Below are 6857 nucleotides of genomic sequence, written 5' to 3'. Positions count from 1 at the left end.
CATGGCCTTGAGCAAGTAAGTGAGCATGTCTAGGCTCAAACTCGGAGCGGAGGCGAGCTAAGAACTCATGGACACGTTGAAACTCCAAGTCAGACTAGATAGTTTAGCAACAACGGCAAGCGCCACAAACAGTTGTCCGAAGAGAGTCAAGCTGGCGCTAGAGCATGCTCCTAATGCACCACAGAGAGGTAGAGAGCATCACCAGAGGGCTGATAGCGTTGACAAAGATAAGACCACATTGCTGCAACGGTGTCGAGGCCCATGAACTCCGAGGCAAACTGAGGGAGGACACTTGCAGTGAGAACAACAGCAGCCTGAGCATCATCGTTGCACCACTGAGTGTAAACAGACAGATCATTCCGGTAGATAGAAAGAGCACTTGAATAAGAAAATACATGTTGATCATAAGCATCAACCGCAACATCATCAAGAGCATTGGCTGCATCCCGATCAGCCTGACAAGCAGTAGCAGCCAGAACAGGCGGCACCGGCAGGGTAGGAGCCACGGGAGCAAAAGGGCATGGCGGACAAGGGATCTCACCAGAGAGAATGCCCCACACCAGAAGACTGTGCATGTGGATACGCATGAAGCCACAAACTCGGCATAGTTAGTGCCATCGAAGATCACCGAGCATTGAGGAACAACAATATAGCTTGAAGAGGACATGTTGATCTGCCTCTTCTTCTGCTCCCTTTTTCATTTTCTTTTTTTACACAGAGGCAGCCGATACCGATCTGGATCGGGGCCCGAGCGGACCAGCGGCCGGCGGCGACCCACGGGGCAGGAAAGCCTGAGGCGGGGCCAAACGGCTGCGTGCAGCAGCAGCATGCCAGACGGCAGCTGCAGGAAGCAGCAGCAGCGGCGTCCGACGAGAAAAGGGGCGCCGGCCAGAGGTAGCTCCAGCGGCAGCGCAGCCAAGGCCAGGTCGGGCAAGGAGCAGCTGGGAGCAGCTCGTGGCGGCGGATCCGGGCATGTCCGGGCGAGGAGCAGCTGGCGGCGGCGGGATCCGAGCGGGGCCACGCGAGGAACGGCTGACGGCAGCAGATGTCGGGTGGGGCCATACTTGGTGTAGGTAATGCCGGCAAGAAAGGGCAGAGGAGAGGGCGGCCGGAGCCGGCGACGAGCCCAGGGCGGCCGAACGAGGAGAGGGCGGCTGGAGGACCAGATAGCTCGCTGCTAGGAGCGGTGGTGGCGGTGGAGGTAGAGAGCGCGGAGCTCCTGTTGGAAATATGCCCTAGAGGCAATAATAAATTGGTTATTATTGTATTTCCTTGTTCATGATAATCTTTTATTATCCATGCTAGAATTGTATTGATTGGAAACTCAAATACATGTGTGGATACATAGACAACACACTGTCCCTAGTGAGCCTCTAGTTGACTAGCTTGTTGATCAAAGATGGTCAAGGTTTCCTGGCCATTGACAAGTGTTGTCACTTGATGACAGGATCACAGAGAATGATGTGATGGACAAGACCACTATGAACGTAGCATATGATCGTGTCATTTTATTGCTACTGTTTTCTGCATGTCAATGTATCTATTCCTATGACCATGAGATCATGCAACTCCCGGACACCGGAGGAATACCTTGTGTGTTATCAAACGTTGCAACGTAAATGGGTGACTATAAAGGTGTTCTACATGTATCTCCAAAGGTGTCTGTTGGGTTGGCATGGATCAAGACTGGAATTTTCACTCCGTGTGACGGAGAGGTATCTCGGGGCCCACTCGGTAATACAACATCACAATAAGCCTTGCAAGCAATGTGACTAAGGAGTTAGTCACGGGATCTTGTATTACGGAATGAGTAAAGAGACTTGCCGGTAACAAGATTGAACTAGGTATAGAGATATCGACGATCGAATCTCGGGCAAGTAACATACCAAAGGATGAAGGGAACAACATACGGGATTAACTCAATCCTTGACATAGAGGTTCAACCGATAGAGATCTTCGTAGAATATGTAGGAGCCAATATGGACATCCAGGTCCCGCTATTGGTTATTGACTAGGAAGTGTCCCAGGTCATGTCTGCATAGTTCTTGAACCCGCAGGGTCTGCACACTTAAGGTTCGATGACGTTTCGATATAGTTGGGTTATAGGTGTTGGTAACTAAAAGTTGTTCGGAGTCCCGTATGAGATCTCGGACGTCACGAGGAGCTCCGAAATGGTCCGGAGGTAAAGATTGGGAAGTCCTGTTTTGGTCACCGGAAAAGTTTTGGGCTCATTGGTAGTGTACTGGGAGTGTCGGGAGGATACCAGGGACCATCGGGAGGGTTGTCACGCCCCGAGGGGCCTTATGGTCTGTGCAAGGATACAAACCAGCCCCTAGTGGGCTTACATAAGCTCCCACTAAGGCCCATGAGGTTTGAGAGGCAAAAAACCCAAAGGTGGAAAAGGTGGAAAGGGTTTCCAAGTGGAAAGGAGGAATCCTACTCCTAGTAGGACTGGAGTAGGACTCCTCCACCTCCAATTTCGGCCAAACCTTGAGGGTTTGAGGCTGCCTCCTCCCCTCCCTCCCTCCTATATATACTAGAGGTATTGAGGGTTTTTGAGAAACAGAAAAACAGCCACGTGCTTCCCTCTCTCTAGATCTGTTTCTCCTCTAGTCTAGTTTCAGCGGTGCTTAGGCGAAGCCCTGCTGGAATAGCTCCACCATCACCACCACCATGCCGCCATGTTGGAGAACTCATCTACCTCTTCGCCCCTCTTGCTAGATCAAGAAGGCGGAGATCGTCATCGAGTTGTACGTGTGCTGACCGCGGAGGTGCCGCCCGTTCGACACTAGATCGGGATGGATCGTGATGGGATCGCGGGACGGATCGTGATGAGAATGCGGGACAGGCTGCGATTTGGATCGCGAAGATGTTCCACTACATCAACCGCGTTATATACGCTTCCGCTTAGAGATCTACAAGGGTATGTAGATTCACTCTCCCCTCTCGTTGATAATCATCACTATGGATAGGTATTGCGTGTGCGTAGGAAATTTTTTGTTTCCCATGCTACGTTCCCCACCAGTGGCATCATGAGCTAAGTTCATGCGTAGATGAAATATCGAGTAGAACACAAAAGAGTTTGTGGGCGTTGATGTTCAATTTGCTGCCCTCCTTAGTATGTTCTTGATTCGGCGGTATTGTTGGATTGAAGCGGCCCGGACCAACTTCACTCGTACGCTTACGAGAGACCAGTTTCATCGACTGACATGCAACTTGTTGCATAAAGATGACTCGCGGGTGTGTGTTTCTTCAACTTTAGTTGAATCGGATTTGACCGAGGCGGTCCTTAGAGAAGGTTAAATAGCAATTTGCATATCACCGTTGTGGCTTTGCGTAAGTAAGATGCGATCATACTAGATACCCATAGCAACCACGTAAAACATGCAACAACAAATTAGAGGACGTCTAACTTGTTTTTGCAGGGTATGCATCTGATGTGATATGGCCAAAGACATGATGTGATATATTGGATGTATGACATGATCATGTTGTAATAGTTAAATATCGACTTTCACGTCGATGCTACGGCAACCGGCAGGAGCCATAGGGTTGTATTTAAACTAACGTTTGTGCTTGCAGATGCGTTTACTATATTGCTAGGTAGTAGCTTTAGTAGTAATAGCATAGATAGCATGACAACCTCGATGGCGGCACAATGATGGAGATCATGGCGTGGCGCCGATGACGATGAAGATCATGTCGGTGCTTTGGTGATGGAGATCAAGAAACACAAGATCATGGCCATATCATGTCACTTATGATTTGCATGTGATGTTAATCCTTTTATGCACTCTATTTTGCTTAGAACGACGGTAGCATTATAAGGTGATCCCTCACTAAAATTTCAAGATAAAATTGTGTTCTCCTCGAATGTGCACCGTTACGACAGTTCGTCGTTTCGAGACACCACGTGATGATCGGGTTTGATAGACTCAAGGTTCACATACAACGGGTGCAAAACAGTTGCACACGTGGAACACTCGGGTTAAACTTGTCGAGCCTAGCATGTACAGACATGGCCTCGGAACACAAGAGATCGAAAGGTCGAGCATGAATCATATAGTTGATATGATCAACATGGAGATGTTCACCACTGAAACTATACTCAACTCACGTGATGATCGGACTTGAGTTAGTGAATTTGGATCATGTGCCACTCAAATGACTAGAGGGATGTCTATTTGAGTGGGAGTTATTAGTAATATGATTAGCTAAACTCAATTATCATGAACATAGTCAAAAGGTATTTGCAAATTATGTTGTAGCTTGCGTTGTAGCTCTACTGTTTTTGATATGTTCCTAGAGAAAATTTAGTTGAAAGATGATGGTAGCAATTATACGGACTGGGTCCGTAAACTGAGGATTGTCCTCATTGCTGCGCAGAAGGCTTATGTCCTTAATGCATCGCTCGGTGTGCTAAACCTCGAGCATCATATGTGGATGTTGCGAACATCTGACATGCACGTTTTTGATGACTACGTGATAGTTCAGTGCGTAACGCTTAACGGCTTAGAATTGAGGCGCCAAAAGACGCTTTGAACGTCACGGAACATATGAGATGTTCCAAGAGATGAAATTGGGATTTCATGCTCGTGCCCTTGTTGACAGGTATGAGACCTCCGACAAGATTCTTTGTCTACAAAGTAAGGGAGAAAAGCTCAATCGTTGAGCATGTGCTCAGATTGTGTGAGTGCTACAATCGCTTGAATCGAGTGGGAGTTGATCTTCCAGATGAGATAGTGATGGTTCTCCAAAGTCACTGCTACCAAGTTACTAGAGCTTCGTGAGGAACTATAACATATCAGGGATAGATATGATGATCCTTGAGCTATTTTCGATGTTTGACACCACGAAAGTAGAAACCAAAAGGAGCATCAATTGTTGATGGTTAGTAAAACCACTAGTTTCAAGAAGGGCAAGGGCAAGAAGGGATACTTCATTAAACGGCAAACCAGTTGCTGCTCTAGTGAAGAGACTCAAGGTTGAACCCAAACCCAAGACTAAGTTCTTCTGTAATGAGGGGAACAGTCACTCAAGAGGAACTACCCTGGATACTTGGTAGATGAGAAGGCTGGCAAAGTCGACAGAAGTATATTGGGTATACATGATATTGATGTGTACTTTACTAGTACTCCTAGTAGCACGAGGGTATTAGATACCGATCCGGTTGCTAAGTGTTAGTAACTCGAAATGAAAGCTACGGAATAAACGGAGACTAGCTAAAGGCGAGGTGGCAATATGTGTTGGAAGTGTTTCCAAGGTTGATGTGATCAAAACATCGCACACTCCCTCTACCATGGGGATTAGTGTTAAACCTAAATAATTGTTATTTGGTGTTTGCGTTGAGCATGAATATGATTAGATCGTGTTTATTGCAATATGATTATTCATTTAAAGAGAATAATGGTTATTATATTTGCTTGAATAAATACCTTCAATGGTTTATTGAATCTCGATCGTAGTGGTACACATGTTCATAATATTAATGTCAAAAGATAGAAAGTAGTAATGATAGTACCACTTACTTGTGGCACTGCCACTTGAGTTATATTGGTATAGAATGCATGAAGGAGCTCCATGCTGATGGATCTTTGTACTCGGTCATTTTTGAAACGTTTGAGACATGCAAACCATGCCTATTGGTATAAACGCATGAAGAAACTCCATGCAGATGGATCATTTGGACTCACTTGATTTTGAATCACTTGATGCATGCAAATCATACCACGTGGGAAAGATGACTGAAGGCCTCGTTTTTCTAGTGAGATGGAAAAAGAAAGTAACTTGTTGGAAGTAATACATTTTGATGTGTGCAATCCAATGAGTGCAGAGGCACGAAGTGGATATCGTTATGTTCTTACTTCACTCACAATTTGAGTAGATACAGGAGTATTTGCTTGATGAATCACAAGTCCAAGATATCGAAAAGTTCAAGCTATTTCAGAGTGAAGATCGTCGTGACAAGATGAGAAAAATGTCTATGATATGATCATAGAGATGAATATCTGAGTTGCGAGTTTGGTACAAAGTTAAGACAATGTGGAAATTGTTTCGCTACTCATGCCACCTGGAGCACCATAGTGTGATGGTGTGTCCGAACGTCATAGACACGCCCTATTGGATATAGCGCATACTATGATGTCTCTTATCAAAATACCACTATCGTTTTTGGGTTAGGCATTAGAGACAACCGCATTCACTTTAAGTAGGGAACCACATTGAGATGACACCGTATGAACTATGGTTTGGAGAAACCTAAGCTGTCGCTTCTTAAAGTTTGGGGCTGCGACGCTTATGTGAAAAAGTTTCAGCGTAATAAGCTCGAACCCAAAGCAGATAAATGCATCTTCATAGGACACCGAAAACAGTTCGGTATACCTCCTATCTTAGATCCGAAAGCAAAGTGTTTGTTTCTAGAAATGGGTCCTTTCTCGAGAAAAAGTTTCTCTCAAAAGAATTGAGTGGGAGGATGGTGGAAACTTGATGAGGTTATTGAACCATCACTTCAACCAGAGTGTAGCAGGGCGCGGGAAGTTATTCCTGTGGCGCCTATGCCAATTGAAGTGGAAGCTAATGATAGTGATCATGAAGCTTTGGATCAAGTTACTACAAAACTCGTAGGTCGACAAGGTCATGTACTGCTCCAGAATGGTACGATAACCCTGTCTTGGAGGTCATATTGTTGAAAAACAATGAACCTACGAGCTATGGACAAGCGATGGTGGGCCTGGAATTCGACGAATGGATGGACGTCATGAAATTCGAGGTAGGATCCATGTATGAAAACAAAGTGTAGACTTTGGAAGAACTACTTGATGGTCGTGAGGCTGTTATGTACAGATGGATCTTTAAAA

This window comes from Hordeum vulgare, chromosome 2H (genome assembly GCF_904849725.1).
Source record: "Hordeum vulgare subsp. vulgare chromosome 2H, MorexV3_pseudomolecules_assembly, whole genome shotgun sequence".
Taxonomy (NCBI): domain Eukaryota; kingdom Viridiplantae; phylum Streptophyta; class Magnoliopsida; order Poales; family Poaceae; genus Hordeum; species Hordeum vulgare.
The sequence above is the reverse complement of the archived record's forward strand: the minus strand, read 5'-3'. Positions refer to the sequence as shown.